The sequence below is a fragment of the Pseudophryne corroboree genome, chromosome 4 (assembly GCF_028390025.1).
Source record: "Pseudophryne corroboree isolate aPseCor3 chromosome 4, aPseCor3.hap2, whole genome shotgun sequence".
Classification (NCBI taxonomy): domain Eukaryota; kingdom Metazoa; phylum Chordata; class Amphibia; order Anura; family Myobatrachidae; genus Pseudophryne; species Pseudophryne corroboree.
In genome coordinates, this window is record NC_086447.1 from 277,396,848 (window position 1) to 277,414,853 (window position 18,006).

Consider the following 18,006-nt stretch of genomic DNA (forward strand, 5'->3'; position numbering starts at 1 on the left):
TATTGATTTTTTTCCAATAAATATTACCTTATACAGTATGGTACGGTACAGTACAGTACATGGGGTAACTGTACAGTATGATGTGCCGTTATGGGGGAGATGGGGGAGAAATACTGTATCCACTAAATGTACAGTAAAATGTTTTTGTTTTTTTTATTACAAAAACACAAATGCATCCCAGATGAAAATCTGCTATACACAGCAGACAGCTTATGGTGACAGAACTTACCTACTGTATCCCCACCCATAGTCGTGGTATATTTTAGATTGCCTAATGAGACACTCCTGCAGCATTGCCAATGATTCATGCAAAACCTGTGTGCAAACAGTATCTCTATTGAATGCAAAGTACAGTACTGTACAGTATTACCAGAGCCGTCCCTAACCAACATGATGCCCTAGGCTACATTTCGGCTGATGCCCTCTTGCACAGATGCTAGTTCCGCCTATAACCCTGCACCACTTTCCCAGCACCATCACCCATTTTGGCGCTCCTACCCCCTATAATTTAAATACTGTAGGAACAATGTGCACATTTAGTGCCAGCCCAAAACAGTGCAAGTTCTTGCTGGGAAGGGGCATTGGAACACAATAATACCCCCAGATGAAATGACACACCACAGTACTGCAACTTTATTCACATTATATCATGCAGTAGTGTCTCTTATTCTTGTTACAGTACATCATATGATAGTACCACATTACTCCTAACAGTATTGCCCCTTATTCACATTACACCCCACCACATTGATCTTTATTTACATTAGACCACAGGTTCTCAAACTCAGGCCTCAGGACCCCACACAGTGCATGTTTTGCAGGTCTCACAGAATCACAAGTGAAATAATTAGCTCCACCTAATGTATGGACCTTTTAAAATGTGTCAGTGAGTAATTAATACAGTACACCTGTGAACTTACCTGCAAAACATGCACTGTGTGGGGTCCTGAGGACCGAGTTTGAGAACCAATGCATTAGACCATGCAGTAGTGCCCTTTCCTTATGTTACGCCAGAAAATATTGTAGCACACCTTATACACATAATGCTGCACATTAGTAATGCATTTCATATTTACATTTTCAGATTTCATTTCATAGAGCCGCAGTCACACACAGAATATAGGCATGTACTGTAGCATCTCATTTTATTCAGCAGAAGCTGATTATTCCTGTTTGGCTAGTTTGCCGCCTCTGTATATTACAATAGAAAAAAATAATAGTGTCAGTGAAAAAAACACCTCATGACAGATACTGTACACAAGCTTATGTCACATGGTATATGCAATTGCGGTCGAATTCCGACTGTGGGGGTTCAGGGGCGACGGCCATTTTGACAGTGTGCTACTGTATGCGATCAAGTCCGGTGTACCATAAAGATAGACCTCGCTTATCCCTATCGCTTTGGCGAGGGGATTGTGACGCTTCTTCAGCATTGCCCCATAGCCTTCAAAACTACTGCTACTGTATCTCTCACTCCACTACTATCTCTCACTCCATCTCCGAGCGCTGGCTGCCACGTAGTGGGGGTTCAGGGGCGACGGCCATTTTGACACTGTGCTATGCGATCAAGTCCGGTGTACCATAAAGATAGACCTCGCTTATCCCTATCGCTTTGGCGAGGGGATTGTGACGCTTCTTCAGCATTGTCCCATAGCCTTCAAAACTACTGCTACTGTTTCTCTCACTCCACTACTATCTCTCACTCCATCTGCGAGCGCTGACTGCCACGTAGTGGGGGTTCAGGGGCGACGGCCATTTTGACAGTGTGCTATGCGATCAAGTCCGGTGTACCACAATGATAGACCTCGCTTTTCCCTATCGCTTTGGCGAGGGGATTGTGACGCTTCTTCAGCATTGCTGCATAGCCTTCAAAACTACTGCTACTGTATCTCTCACTCTACTACTATCTCTCACTCCATCTCCGAGCGCTGGCTGCCACGTAGTGGGGGTTCAGGGGCGACGGCCATTTTGACAGTGTGCTATGCGATCAAGTCCGGTGTACCACAATGATAGACCTCGCTTATCCCTATCGCTTTGGCGAGGGGATTGTGACGCTTCTTCAGCATTGCCCCATAGCCTTCAAAACTACTGCTACTGTATCTCTCACTCCACTACTATCTCTCACTCCATCTCCGAGCGCTGGCTGCCACGTAGTGGGGGTTCAGGGGCGACGGCCATTTTGACAGTGTGCTATGCGATCAAGTCCGGTGTACCACAATGATAGACCTCGCTTATCCCTATCGATTTGGCGAGGGGATTGTGACGCTTCTTCAGCATTGCCCCATAGCCTTCAAAACTACTGCTACTGTATCTCTCACTCTACTACTATCTCTCACTCCATCTCCGAGCGCTGGCTGCCACGTAGTGGGGGTCAGGGGCGACGGCCATTTTGACAGTGTGCTATGCGATCAAGTCCGGTGTACCACAATGATAGACCTCGCTTATCCCTATCGCTTTGGCGAGGGGATTGTGACGCTTCTTCAGCATTGCCCCATAGCCTTCAAAACTACTGCTACTGTATCTCTCACTCCACTACTATCTCTCACTCCATCTCCGAGCGCTGGCTGCCACGTAGTGGGGGTTCAGGGGCGACGGCCATTTTGACAGTGTGCTATGCGATCAAGTCCGGTGTACCATAATGTGCATAGACCTCACCCCTATGTATTTTAGCGAGGGGATTGTGACGCACCTTCAGCACTGCCCCGTTGTCCGCAAAATCTATGTCATCACTCGCTCCATAGCTGAGAGCCTCCATGGAGTCACAGGCAGTAGCCATTTCAATTGAGTCTGCCCTGCTACAGAATTGTATGTGTACCGTATGGTGCATAGAACCTTAACAGTACATCTGCTGCAGCTTTGCCCTGGTTTATGTGATTAAAAAAAATTATAAAGTGTCTGGAAAAAACTAACATGCGTTCGTACTGTACTTTAGGAATCGAACACGGGACTCTGAGTATACTGTAGGAAGCGGAACACTTCACCACTTCGCCGCAGACAGATGAATAAATCCATTAGTTTTGATTAAGACAAATGGCTACGGGATTAGGATGCTAACATACTGTACAATATTCCTAATATCATTAGGCAATAATGAACTTCTAACACGTCCATTTGCGTCAGTGTACACTACTGGTTTTAGGTTGCACTAGTAAAGTAGTCCTTACTATACAGTACTGTACAGTATTTCAGTATTATATTTTACGGGAGCCCACACGCATGCGCAGTGGTGATTGTAAAAAGCGACATCTGGTGGATGATCGCAGGTATTACACGTACAGGTAACGCCAAACGTCAAATGTCTGTCTCCGTGCGATTAGATAGCCTCTCTGTGACTAGGCGCGCCTCGCTACGCCCTAGTACGCTGCGTATGCTCGAACGGGACAAACGCCTCAGCCACTCAAGATAAAGGTGGCTACATCTGTATTCTGGAAAGATGTCTGTAACTACATTACAGCGACTTTAAATATTCCTCTCACACCTACTTTGCGCTGGGCCTTCTGGAATCAATATGACCCTGATGGCTGTTCATTATCTCCAGGTAATAAATTATTACTAGCGCGGATAGTGGCAGCTTCGAAAAAGACCATACTGTCTCAGTGGATACACAAAACCCCTATACCCATAACTCTCCTACTTCCTAAACTGACACATCTATACCAAATGGACTGGATCGAATGCTCTCTTAGAGTGGAATCCAATTCCCCCAAATTCTTTACAATATGGCTACCCTATGTGGTAACTCTGCCACAATCAATTCGTGATGGCATGCGCAAAGTAGTTAAATATACTACTTGGTACAATACAGAGGTTCTCACGAGGGGATCACCGCCCTTCTAACCTTAACTTTATTATTTTAGGAACACCCTCTTTGCTTAGCTTAATTATACTGTTAATGGCACCGCGAGACGACCATTCCCTGCTACATGTTTTGTAATATCCATAATATCCTTTTCACGTTATTCCCTAACCATTATATGTGATTGCTGTTGTACAGATATAATGTTGTACATTCCTACGTATCATTAACTTTGATATTGTCATAGATAAAGATGTTGTTAAACAGTTATCATGTAACATGTAAAATGTGTGTGTTACACCTATAATTTTTCTCCTAATAAACATTTAAAAAAATAAAATAAAAAAATAATAAAAAGAACTGGCTTCTCTGCCTGAAGTTCAGACGTTTGTAAAGGAAGTGATGCATATTCAGCCCCCTTTTGTGCCTCCAGTGGCACCTTGGGATCTTAACGTGTTGTTGAGTTTCCTGAAGTCACACTGGTTTGAGCCACTTGAAACTGTGGAGTTAAAATTTCTCACGTGGAAGGTGGTCATGCTATTAGCCTTGGCTTCAGCTAGGCGTGTGTCAGAATTAGCGGCTTTGTCACATAACAGCCCTTATCTGGTTTTCCATATGGACAGGGCAGAATTGCGAACCCGTCCACAATTTCTGCCAAAAGTGGTGTCATCTTTTCATATGAACCAACCTATTGTGGTGCCTGTGGCTACTCGTGACTTGGAGGATTCCGAGTTACTAGATGTGGTCAGGGCTTTGAAGGTTTATGTAGCCAGAACGGCTAGAGTCAGGAAAACTGAGTTGCTGTTTATCCTGTATGCATCCAACAAGCTGGGTGCTACTGCTTCAAAGCAAACTATTGCTCGCTGGATCTGTAACACGATTCAGCAGGCTCATTCTGCGGCTGGATTGCCGCTGCCAAAATCAGTTCAAGCCCACTCCACAAGAAAGGTGGGCTCTTCTTGGGCGGCTGCCCGAGGGGTCTCGGCATTACAGCTTTGCCGAGCAGCTACTTGGTCAGGTTCGAACACTTTTGCAAATTCTACAAGTTTGATACCCTGGCTGAGGAGGACCTTGTGTTTGCTCATTCGGTGCTGCAGAGTCATCCGCACTCTCCCGCCCGTTTGGGAGCTTTGGTATAATCCCCATGGTCCTTACGGAGTCCCCAGCATCCACTAGGACGTTAGAGAAAATAAGATTTTACTTACCGGTAAATATATTTCTCGTAGTCCGTAGTGGATGCTGGGCGCCCGTCCCAAGTGCGGACTTCTTCTGCAATACTTGTATATAGTTATTGCTTAAATAAGGGTTATGTTGTGGTTGCATCAGGGTTGATCTGATGCTCCGTTGTTGTTCATACTGTTAACTGGGTAAGTTTATCACAAGTTATACGGTGTGATTGGTGTGACTGGTATGAGTCTTGCCCTGGATTCCAAAATCCTTTCCTTGTACTGTCAGCTGTTCCGGGCACAGTTTCTCTAACTGAGGTCTGGAGGAGGGACATAGATGGAGGAGCCAGAGCACACCAGAATCCAAATTCTTTCTTAAAGTGCCCTGTCTCCTGCGGAGCCCGTCTATTCCCCATGGTCCTTACGGAGTCCCCAGCATCCACTACGGACTACGAGAAATAGATTTACCGGTAAGTAAAATCTTATTTTTTCTGTATTACAGTATAATGACCTAATGTAACTGTAGGAGGTCTATTTTTTAAATCCTATACGTTTATTATCATTGGTATGAAGCAAAATTTGCACAGAATTTATCATCTACTTATCAGTGACAAAGAGAAAATGGGCAAATAATTATTAACCATCAGTGTTAGTATGTAAGGTCCACCAGGAAAGGAAAATTAGTCCTGTGGGCTCTCTCATGATTCAAGAATAATACTGTATATTGAATACTACTCTCTAAAATGAACCCTGTGTTTACATGTTCCTGGTTAATAAAACATCACCTGGTTAAGTCATCTGCCATGTGAACTAACCTCCATTTGTACACTGCTGCCACCTACGACCATAGAGACTGCCAATAGGTTATGGGAACAGACTGCCAGCATGCCCAGACACCTGCATGTGAAAATTGATAATACCAAGAACACAGCTGCCACACCACGTAATAAGAGGATAGTACAGAAAATCTCATACTGGGGAAAATGTACAGTGTTAGTATGAGCTTCGTCAAGTTAACAGGATCAGAAACCTACACCACATGAAGCTGTGTAAGGACACCAGTGATCCAGTTGATAATCCAAACCCAGATGATGTGGATAGAGCCACGGGGATAGGGCCGTATTAAGGTAGGGGCAACGGGGCGGTTGTCCCGGGGGCCCACACACAGGGTAATCTGATCCTGCTATCGGGACAGCGCAGCACAGAGTGGGTTCCAAGTCCCCTCATCAGCTGCACATGACACATCACATCCATGACGCTTATGAAGGACTCAGGATCTGCTTTGCCCTGCGAGATATACAGTTTGAGCAGTAGCAGCCCCTTTCCCAAAGCATGGGAGTGGTGAGTACCCGGCTGGCACAGGAGAGGGGTTGCCTGGCGTGCACTGTAACCATATTAGGGGGGGGGGGGGGGGAGTTGACAGGGCTAGAAGTAATTCTATTGGAGGGGGCCCCGACAAGCCTTAATCCGGCCCTGCATGAGGACAATAGTCTTAGCTGTAGGACAGAATGCATACTCCATTATTCATGGGAAGACAGCTGCACATGATATGTGGGTGGCTTTATAGATGTCTGTAATAAGACAAGTTAACTTGAGGTGTACTTTATATGGCAAAAAGGTCCTCAGTGCTTGCAAGATTATGAATGAATATACAGATATAACCATGCTCATCTTACTGTGATGAGGCATGCCAAGCTGCGACTATTCACAGCCGGCAATCGCTTTATTAATTCCTTTTATGGACAAAAGTATTTGGCCACACCTGTTAATTTTAGAATTAAGGTGTTTCAAACAGACCCATTGTCATAGGTGTATGAATTATGAAATCAAGCACCTAGCCATGCAGACATTTACAAACATTTGTGATACAAAATGGTTCATTCTGAAGCCATTCAGTGACTTCAACAGTGGTACTGTGATAGAATGCCACCTTTGCAATTAGACGGTTCGTGAAATTTCATCCCTGCTGGATATTCCATGGTAAATTGTAAACTGTAAGTGATATTATTAGAATATGGAGGCGTTTAGGAACAACAGCAACTCAGCCATAAATCGTAAGACCACGTAAACTCACAGAGCAGGGTCAATGACTGCTAAGGCGCATGGAGTGTAAAAGTTTCCAACGCTCTGCCGATTCCATAGCTGAAGCATTCCGAACTTCTGCTGGCATTAATATAAGCACAACAACTGTGCAGTGGGGGCTTAATAGAATGGGTTTCCATGGCTGAGCAGCTGCTTGCAAACCTCATATCACCAAGTCTAATGCCAGATGGAGAGGTGTAAAGCACACCGACACTGGACTGTGGACCAGTGGAAATGTGGTCTTTTGACGAATCACGCTTCTGTGTTTGGCAATCTGATGGGCGAGTCTGGGTTTGGCAGATGCCGGGAGAATGTTACCTGCCTGGCTGCATTATGACAACTCTGAAGATTGGTGGAGGAGGAATAATGGTATGGGGCTGTTTTTCATGTGGGCTAGGCCCCTTATCTCTAGTGAAGGGCAATCTTAATGCTTCAGAATACCAAGACATTTTGAACAATCCTATGCTTCCAACTTTGTGGAAACAATTTGGGGAAGACCCTTTTCTATTCCAACATGACTGTGCTCCAGGTCACAAACCAAGGACTGTAAAGATATGGTTTGATGAGTTTGGTATGGAAGAACTTGACTGGTCTACACAAGCCTGACCTCAACACCATCGAGCACCTTGAGGAACTGGAACAGAGATTGTGAGCCAGGCCTACTCATCCAACATCAGTGCCTGACTTTATAAAGGCTCTTCAGAATGAATGGGCACAAATTCCCACAGAAACACTCCAAAATCTTGTGGAAAGCCTTCCAAGAAGAGTGGAAGCAGTGACAGCTGCAAAAGGGGGACCAACCCCATATTAAAGTATATGTATTTGAATACAATTTATTTACAGTCCCTGTTGGTGTAATGGTCAGGCGTCCGAATAATGTTGGTCATATTGTGTTTGTGTGTGTTTGTTTGTATATATATATATATATATATATTTTTTTTTATTTTTTTTCCCCAGTAGATATATATAATGCTGACTATCTGTAAGCAATTGACTTCAGTAGGTATATCCAAGTAGATGAGGAGGTGGTTGAAGTGGCGATGCTGCAAAACCTTATTGTAGAGTACGATTTCTTAGAAGTGGTATTGAAGTAATGTACTACGAAGCTATCAACAGAGACTGTATGGAGTAAGCTACTATAGTTTTAAGAGTGCATACCTGTAGAATCTGAGAATTCGGTTCTGCTGACAAAGAGCGCAGAATATAAAAAGCCAAAATACAAATATTTCAAGTCTCACAAGTTTGGACATAAGGCCTCAGAGTGCAGAGCGAGTAAACCAAGTAGTATCTCATTACAGTAGCATAATAGAAGAAATGAGTCATCAATAAATGCAGCAGTTACTGCAAGATTGTTGGTACATGGACTCAGGAGCCACAAAGCACATTAGTCTTCCGTGACACACTCCACTGCGCTCAGTATCTGATGGAGTAATGCTAATACGGGGGGAGGAAAAATGAATCATGATGCTGGGGAGGGGTAGGGGGGAAAATACTAATAATAATAAAATTACACTTGCCAATGAAGGGGGGGGGTGTTAATGGAGTGATTATATGACTGTGGAGGATTCAAAACAACTTCAAAGTATATTTTTTTTTAATAAAACATTTAAATATATCATTACAAATATTTTTTCAACTTTATCAAATAAAAAAATACAATTAAATTCTGTGTGTTCTCGGGCATTTTCTGAGATTAACCAAGGTTCATGAGAATACAGCCTATTCATTACCTAGTTTAGGTTATCTGGTGACATAACTGAATCACGACTTTTCATGAAAAAAATTATTTCATTTCACTTTACAAAGTACTTTGCTTTTAGGTTTTCAGCTGTTGACTTAATGTAAACAGCCTATTTTGGGCCAGCAAAAGGTATTGATTGATTGCAGCAAAATGTTTCTCTCTTCGACTAATCAGGTTGTGTTCCAGCTTGTATTGTGCCTGTATTTAATAAACAGTTGTGTACGAATACTGGCAACATACATCCTGCTCATATCTATTTATAAGCAACTAGGAAAGCAATCAGTGTTTAGGAAAAGCTTCTTAATGAATATAGCCTGCTAAGTATAATAAGGCTGGTTTATTTATTATACCCTTGCTATAATTAAAAAGTATATATTCTCCAGAAACATTCTAGAAAATCAGCATCGTATAATGCATGCACTATAAAATAACCCTTAAAATATATTTAACTAAAATAGCAGTTTCCATATAAATGTAAAAATGCACCAGAAAACATATATACCATACAGGGGCGTAGCCAGAAATTTGTGGGCCCCATAGCAACATTTTGAAGGGGCCCCTGTCCCAATGCTTCTAGAGAGACACCTCTCTGCAGCAGTTGTTCATTGTATGCCCCATAACAGTGTCCGTGTTTACTTACTGAACTATAGTAGTGCCTTAATTAATGTTATCCCCCATAGAATTGCCCTTGTTTATTTTATAGACCATAGTATGTCTTATTGTAGCGCTGCCAGTACACATTATGCAATACAGTACCCCTAATTCACATTACTTTATACAGTGCCCAGGGGCAAACACAGGATTTTCAGGGGGGGGGGGGGGGGTTATATATATATATATATATATACATATATATATATATATATATATATATATTTGCATGTAGATGGGCACTCAATAAACAATGCTTGTATTGCCAGGGTGTCTTCCTTTGGGTATTCACATGACTGTCAAAGCCCCTGACTTGGAAGGATCATGCGGTACTCCATGGACTTCTGAACACAAAGTGACATTTGTTCCATATCAACATTTCAGGACGTAAACGGCCTTTTCATCAGGATATACCAAAAAATATGTTTATTATGTATAAATTATATAAATCCTGATGAAGAGGACATTTAGGTCTTGAAACGGTGATATGCTGGAATAAATGTAGTTGCATGTTCAGAAGTCTATGGAGTGTTGCCTGATTCTTGCAAGACAGGGCATCTGATATATATATATATATATATATATAGTACAAGGAATCCAGCGCTTACTTCACCAAAAATACAGCCTGGGTGCCATCACATGTAGACTGTTGTCTATATATAGAGCAACTAGGCAGTACTCACAGGAAATATATATATATATTTATATTATACATATATATTATTATATTATTTTATATTATTATATATTATTACATTTATATAATATTTATATTATACATATATAGATAGATAATTTTTTTATTTTATTTTATTATTTTAGTTTTCTTGTCTCACACACACACACCACACACACACACACATAACATACATGCACACAGCATATTTACAAACACACAAAGGGCATACACACACGCACAGCATGTCCACACACACACATACACGGGGCATACACACACATCACATACAACACATTCCTGTTTCCTACTGCGGCTACTGGAACATCAGATAGGGCTTCCCCACCCTCACCCCTCCACTCGGCTCCACTCCCGTCGCGGCTGCCAGCACCCCTGACACAGGAAACACACACCTGCAGTGTCAGCATCATCCGGCCGTCATAGCTCCGTCAAAGCTCCAAAGAGATAGACATGCCTGAGGGCAGCTGTGCGCTGCGGCTCCCCCTCTTACATTACAGCCAACAGCAGCACTGCCTCGGCTATTTACGGACCAGCCTTCTCCCTGCGCTCCACTCTTTTAAATAAATAATAATGTAACCTGCGCCAATGGATCGGTGGGCAGGAAGGGTTTCCAGGTACTCGGAAACCCCCCCTGCGTGCGCGTATGGTGCCCACAGTTCATATTACACCACATTAAAGGGCCCCCAGTTCATATTATGCCACACTATGGTGCCTCCACTTCATAGTCTGCCACATTACAGTGCCCAGTTCATATTACTACATGTAACATTAAAATGTCCTCCAGTTCATTTTATACCACAGTAGAATGAGCAGGTCCAGGGGTATAAGTAGAGATACTGTAGGACGAAAAGCAAAAGTTTGTAAGGGCCCCTATGTATCACCCAATGTTTGAAAATGTATACAACACATGTAACATGACATGACAGGGAAGGTGGGCCCTTCTCAGCTCAGGGCCCCATAGCAGCTGCACTCCCTGCACCTATGGTATATACGCCCTTGATGCCGTAACATACACATTTCGGCCCAGGGGGGTAGTTTTCTACCCAGCACTTCAATATTTTATCATTATATCGGGGGGGGGGAATTCCACCAGATTTTTCTTAATTGGGTCAATATTAGCCATCCCACAAAAAATCTTGAAAAATGGGTAGAAAACTGCCTACCCGGGCTAAATGGGTTAACCCTCTCTTGTCATTGACTTAACCATACTGCTCTTTAGCACTTAATGAAGTGAAGCTGATCACAGCATTTTCTTTCTATAAATGTGTAGCTCAATCTGTATTCATGAAAGTTGTAGCTGAACCCTATAATCATATAACAGATTTCCAGTGGCCCAGCCATATTGTTTTAAATATGTTTATACTAAGTTCCTCATTAAAATTTGTAACTGTTTGCATGCCAGGGAAAGGAAAGTGTATATTCGCTTCAAGATATTTGTTCTATGATGTTACATGGATTTGTAGTTTACTCAGTGTGTACTTTCTCAGGCTAATGTAAAGGTACAAATGGTAAATGTTTAGTTATAGGTCATTAAAAGTACATCCAAATGAATGCATCAAACACTTTACCGCCATTTATATTTTCACTTCAAATTAACGTCCATTAAAATTCAAGGGATATAATATTAACAGTCAATGCATTACTCAAAATATCATACACTGATTTTATTGTTTTTAAAGAGCAATTAAAGTACTTTATTGATATTAAAGTTAAACTACCACCTAATAAAACTTTTACAGTACTAAGGTGCCCCACGCCCTCATCTTAAGCACAGGGAGGGGCTCCTCTATTTTTCTTACAACCTCAATAGAACATGAGGGATCCATGTGATAACGTTCTCTTTCTCTCTGTTCCTTTGTTCTGCAAATATCATGCATGCGCAGAAGGTGACAATACCTCTGGCACACTGACAGTCTTAGCTTCCTTCTGTAGAGTGTGCCATATTTCTGATGATCTCTTCTGAAATATATGGTGGCATTGTAGTTTCAACTAAATCAGTGGAAAGAAACATGGAACGGGTGGCCAACAGGTAATTGGTGAGGGTGAGCGGTGAGTGTGATGTTAGTGTATTAGAATGCTTAATATTTGTAGACACTCCCTTAGTAATATGTGTAAGCCTGAATCTTCAGTGATGGTCCCTGTGACAAGGGGCATGCTGGGAAGTGGGTGGTCCAGTGTGCAGTGTGCCTGTGAGTTTGGTGATTTAAAGGATTCACTGATTAGAGATCGTATTGTCTGTGGAATACCTGACAATGGTCCTCAGTTTTCCAGTGCTGAATTTAGACAATTTGCTGAGTGGGAATTTGTCCATACTACGTCAAGTCCCCACTATCCACGCTCAAATGGGTTGGTGGAAAGAGTCTCATGAAAAAAGCTCAAGAAGGTAAAGAAGATTTCTACAAAAGTCTTTTAATCTACCGCAATACACCTTTACAGATTGGACTTTCTCCTTCACAAATGCTGATGGGAAGGAGGATTAGAGCAAATCTCCCGATACATGATGAACTGCTTAATACACATAACTCAGCATTGGTCAGACTGAGTAAGGAACGTCAACAGGCGAAACAGAAACTGTTCCATGACAGGTGAATAAAAAGCTTATCTGATCTAAAATCGGGTGACCAAGTCCGTCTCAGAGATCACAAGAAAGGTATTTGGGTGCAGAAAGGTATTGTGCAAGCACAAGTAGCACCAAGATCTTATACTATACGTACAGAGCATGGAACGGAAGTAAGAAGAAATCGGGTGGATTTAAGATCTCAACCTAACCATAATGAAGACAACATGACTGAAGAATACCCTTCTTCTGACATGTATGATGATCCTCATAATGGTGAACAAACCATGGTCCAACATGTTAGATGAAACACAGACTGTGTATGAAAGACCCAAAAGGGAAATACGCAGACCTGAGAGACTCATTGAAACGTGTTAGATGATGTTCTTTCTATGACGTTGTTAATTGTTGCATTGAAGCGTACAGGGCTTATCTTTAAAGAAAAGAGGATGTGATGTTAGTGTATTAGAATGCTTAATATTTGTAGACACTCCCTTAGTAATATGTGTAAGCCTGAATCTTCAGTGATGGTCCCTGGGACCAGGGGGATGCTGGGAAGTGGGTGGTCCAGTGTGCAGTGTGCCTGGAGTTGGTGATGGAATAAAACAGCACAGCAGTGAACTCACATGTCTCTGTGTCCTTATGACTGGATTTACAAACATATGAACAAAACAGTGAGGGCCCCCACTGACTCAGGGACCCATGTGTACCACACATCCTGCACCAATTATATACTAGGGTGGTTCAATAAATAAGGTGACAAAACTTCTTATTGTGTAAATTTATTCAAGTCGTACATATACATATCGTCAGTAGTATGGCCTTAGTATAGATTATTTTTCCACATAGTCCCCATACTTGTCTAAGTATTTGTTCCAACAGTACACCAAGGTATCTATCCCGACACAGAAGAAATAAATGTCAAGCTCCTGAACTCAGGACATGACGGCTTCCTGAACTTCACCGTCAGTTGCAATTAGTCTTTAACCCAGGTGCTTCTTCAATGGTCCACAGAGATGAAAATCACTTGGTGCCAGCTCAGGGCTGTAGGGAGGATGATCCAGTACTTCCCAATGGTAGCGGTGTAACAACCCACGTGTGTGGTTATCTGTGTGGCCATCTCACATCCAAAAACTTGCCTGACACACCACCATTTTTAGGAATGCTGCCTGATGCTGCCCCCTCCCCGCCCCTCACCACTCCCAAGCATCCGTAGCCTGTCAGTTGTTTTGTGGCTTAGATGCAGGGCCTGTTCTGTACCTAACCCCCCCCCCCCCACAGCTGGTCCTATAGTCAGGATGCCGCCTGTCAGGATTCTGGCGTCAGTCTCCTGCCCCTTACGGCGTTACGTCGACGGGATTTGAACGGGTGTCGGGACTAGTAAACTGTTCCTATACCTTTTTCTTAACCATATTGCCAAAAATATCCACTTCAAAAAGGGGTCCATTTTTTATTGAGAAGCTATTTTACTAGGTTGCAAGTTGATATAGCTTATGGAAGAGGATCATTTCAATATTTCAAACATGGATTTCATTTAAAGGGCTAAAAATATATAAATATATTTGTAATATGCATAAAATGCCCCACCCCTAACTAGAGCTTTGAGAGAATTGAATTCCTGGTTCATGATAATAACCATAAACTCAGCTGCATTGGATGGCTCTAAGGCTAGCAGCTAAAAGTTCGTTAGTTGTCTGCACAAAGTATGACCTAAAATATACTGGACAACAACAGCTCAAGGAGTGCCAGTCTCAGGCTGAATCACTGCTGGAAAGTATTTACTACAATAAGAGCCATATATGTCGATACACCGGAAGCCTCAAATCTATAACCATAAGTTGTGGCATAGATTCATATTAATGGGGTCCTAGAAACATAATCACTGTGTCTTCCCAATAACCAAATTTAAACAAAATTAAAAACCTGAATTTTACCAGCTCGGTGGGCTGTGATGATCGCAAGCAAAAATACCAGCTTATGGTGAGGATGGAATTTCAAATCTGTGTCCAACAAGGGTTGGTCCAAAAAGATGAATGACCAAGGCTGTCAAAAACCAGATGAGTTCAAAATGCTGTGGTCTACTTTATAGTCTGTTATTAGCCACATAAATCTTGTAAGCAGCCCATATTCCCCAGATAAGTGTCTTAGAATACATTTAAGGATGTCACCTGTATTATCACATTAATAGAGGGCTAGGCCATGTCTTTGTCAGATTGTAGAACGTTCACCACTTGTATGACTTGAAGTGCATCAAATGCAAAATGTCTTCAAAACCTAAAGATATATCCTCCACGTAGCTGGTTTTGTGCTCATTAACATAATTCTGATGAATCTAGGAGAAAGTCCCTGTTTTTTAAAGCTGGGTACACACCTGACCGACAAGTTGGCTGACCCACCGTTTCGCAGACCGAGTGGCAGATCCAGATAAGTATACACACTTACCAATTGGCTGCCCGACGTGTTGGTCAGGACACCCAGCTTGGTGGGCATTTCAATTTGCCCACTTAGCTGTGACTTCAGCCCCCAACAGCAAGTGTACTGTACACACAGACAGATGCACTGATATATCTGAAGATATATCGGCCATTGGCTGTGTTGCACAGCCACCGCAAAATGTCTGTGAACGTCATCATTCACAGACATATCGGGAGTATACACCTGCCGATGGTCAATCGAACGTCTGATATATTGGCCAGTGTGTACCCAGACTCGATCTATTCAGGATCTACGCTGCTGGTCTGGGCTTCCATATCTCTGGATGTAATACCAGACCCTTAAAGACTGTTGGGTGTTTTTTGAAGAAAAGGGATCTTCTTCTGACACTGATTTCAAGGTAGGTACACAAGGACCCCCGCTGCCAGTGGGATATCTTGACTGATGCATATCCTCAACATAACTTGTCGCAATCGCACATTTTTGCACTAGGGCAGTGTTTTTCAACCACTGTGCCGTGGCACACTAGTGTGCCCTGAGCAGTCTCCAGGTGTGCCGCCATAGCAAGCAGAGCAGGTCCGTCAGTGTTTTACCACTACTGAGGCCCTGGAACAATCAATACTTGTGGGTTTAGTGGTTGCAGAGCCAGTTCTGATTTTGGGCCAGGCAGTGTAGGACTCTTCTGGCTTTCTCAGATGTGGCTCAGGCGTTACCTATGGAGAAGCTGCGACATTACATACTAGGACACCCAACTGCACCATGCATCACCATTATATTTGAGTTTTAAAAAAAATGGTGTGTCTTGGCAATATTTAAATCTGCACTAGAGAATGTATTCTATGTGGTCTGACTCTGGGATTCAAACTAACATTTCTCATGTTCCTCTTCTTCCTCGTCAGAAAAAGGCCAGTGGCCTAGGTCCTATTCTGCTTATTCTAGAGGTGTCCCACTGAGTTCGTCCACAGCAATATTAAATTTTTCCTTCAGATGAAAAGTCAGGATATAGGGTCTGATTTTGAGATGTACGCTAATGTCACCACAGCTGTGAATGTGTGCGCAGTGACTGTGCGAAAATATGCATATGCTGCAGCCTCATGGATTTGTATTGGGACACTCGCGGTTTTGCAAGTCCCAGTGGCTGCATTACAAAGATGCAACATTGGTCGCAGATCAGTCTATTATGGAACTATTATATTATAAAACTATCTAGAATAAGCTCTACAGCTGTGCAGCATGGTTACAGACCATGGTTGTCCAGATGCGTTGGGTATGCTTTACTGGCGCTGCCGTCTGGATAGGACACCACTAGAATTGCCCTATATGTTTGTCCTGGTGCTATTGTCAGTCTCAGGTAAGGGGGGTACACAAGGAGCAATTTTTTTTAATTTGTAAGCAATCTGACTAGATTGCTTAGAAAATAAGCATACATCGCTCCATATGTATGCCCAATAGCGATAGCGATGCGCGGCCACACGCGTCGCTATCGCCGGTACTAGATGTGCCGGCATGCAGGCACAATCTAGTCAGGTCTCTCACTTCACCGATGTGTCCTCCCCTCCCTCAGCTCTGCACACATCGCGCGGAGTGCTGAGCGGGAGGAGAGTTGTGTGCTGAGCGGTCTGTGACAGATCGCTCAGCACACATCTCCACGTGTGTACCCCCCTGTACTTTCTACATGAACTAAACATAACATGGGACATTAGCAGCAAATTGAAAAGAATAACTGAAGCGTTAAATCCATGTTTCTTTTCATTATTTTAAGGGACCTCTTTCCAACAGTTCCCCTATTCTATATTCTAAAGAGCTCTGCCTATCCACTTCTGATCCTGTTTAAGGACAAATCTGGAAGATTAACAACTTTTCATCCTTACAATCCATTTGCATGATACATGTTGATCATAATTAAAGAGGGCACTCAAGGGGTACCTTCAAATAAAACTTACTGTATGGAAAATACATTTTGGTCAAGGACAGGTTCAGGAACTCTATTCCGAACTACTGACCTTATTCAGTAAGGATTGCAGTTTCTGCTAAAAAGCAGTTGCTGCCATCAAATAGTTGCCGCCCAGAAATAGAGAAAAAACACCCATTGCAGAAACTGCAAATGCATCGCAATGCGCAATGTGATCGCATAACGATACGCAATTACTGGACCATCGTCGATTTTTCCTATCTGTGCCAGGCAAGGTTGTACACAATTATTGTGACACAAGAGGCTGGAAGTGGTCCTCGCTGATGTCAGAGGCCCTCCTTAAAAACGCCTGTGCATGCCTGCGTTTTTTCTGACGCACCCAGAAAACATCAGGTTTCCGCCCAGCTTCCTGTCAGTCAAAGAGCGACTGCACTGCTATCGCGATGTGGAAGCAATTTCTGTCGCTATCTTTTCTTGCGTGTGTGCAATGTGAACACTGCGCATGTGCAGTCATTCAGTTATCACACAGATTGCGATTCGCAAATTTACAATCCTTACTGAATAAGGTCCAATGGCCCTCATTCAGAGTTGATCGCTCGCTAGCTAGTTTTAGCAGCCGTGCAAACGCTATGCCGCCGCCCACTGGGGAGTGTAATTTAGCTTAGCAGAAGTGCGAACGCTTGTGCAGCCGAGCTCTGCAAAAACAGTTTGTGCAGTTTCAGAGTAGCTCTGAGCCTACTCAGCACTTGCGATCACTTAAGCCTATTCGTGTCCGGATTTGACATCATACACCCGCCCAGCGAACGCCCAGCCACGCCTGCGTTTTTTCAGACACGCCTGCGTTTTTGCAAACACTCCCTGAAAACGGTCAGTTGACACCCAGAAACGCCCCCTTCCTGTCAATCTTCTTGCGGCCGTCAGTGCGACTGAAAACTTCACTAGAACCTGTGCAAAACAACAACGGGCTTTAT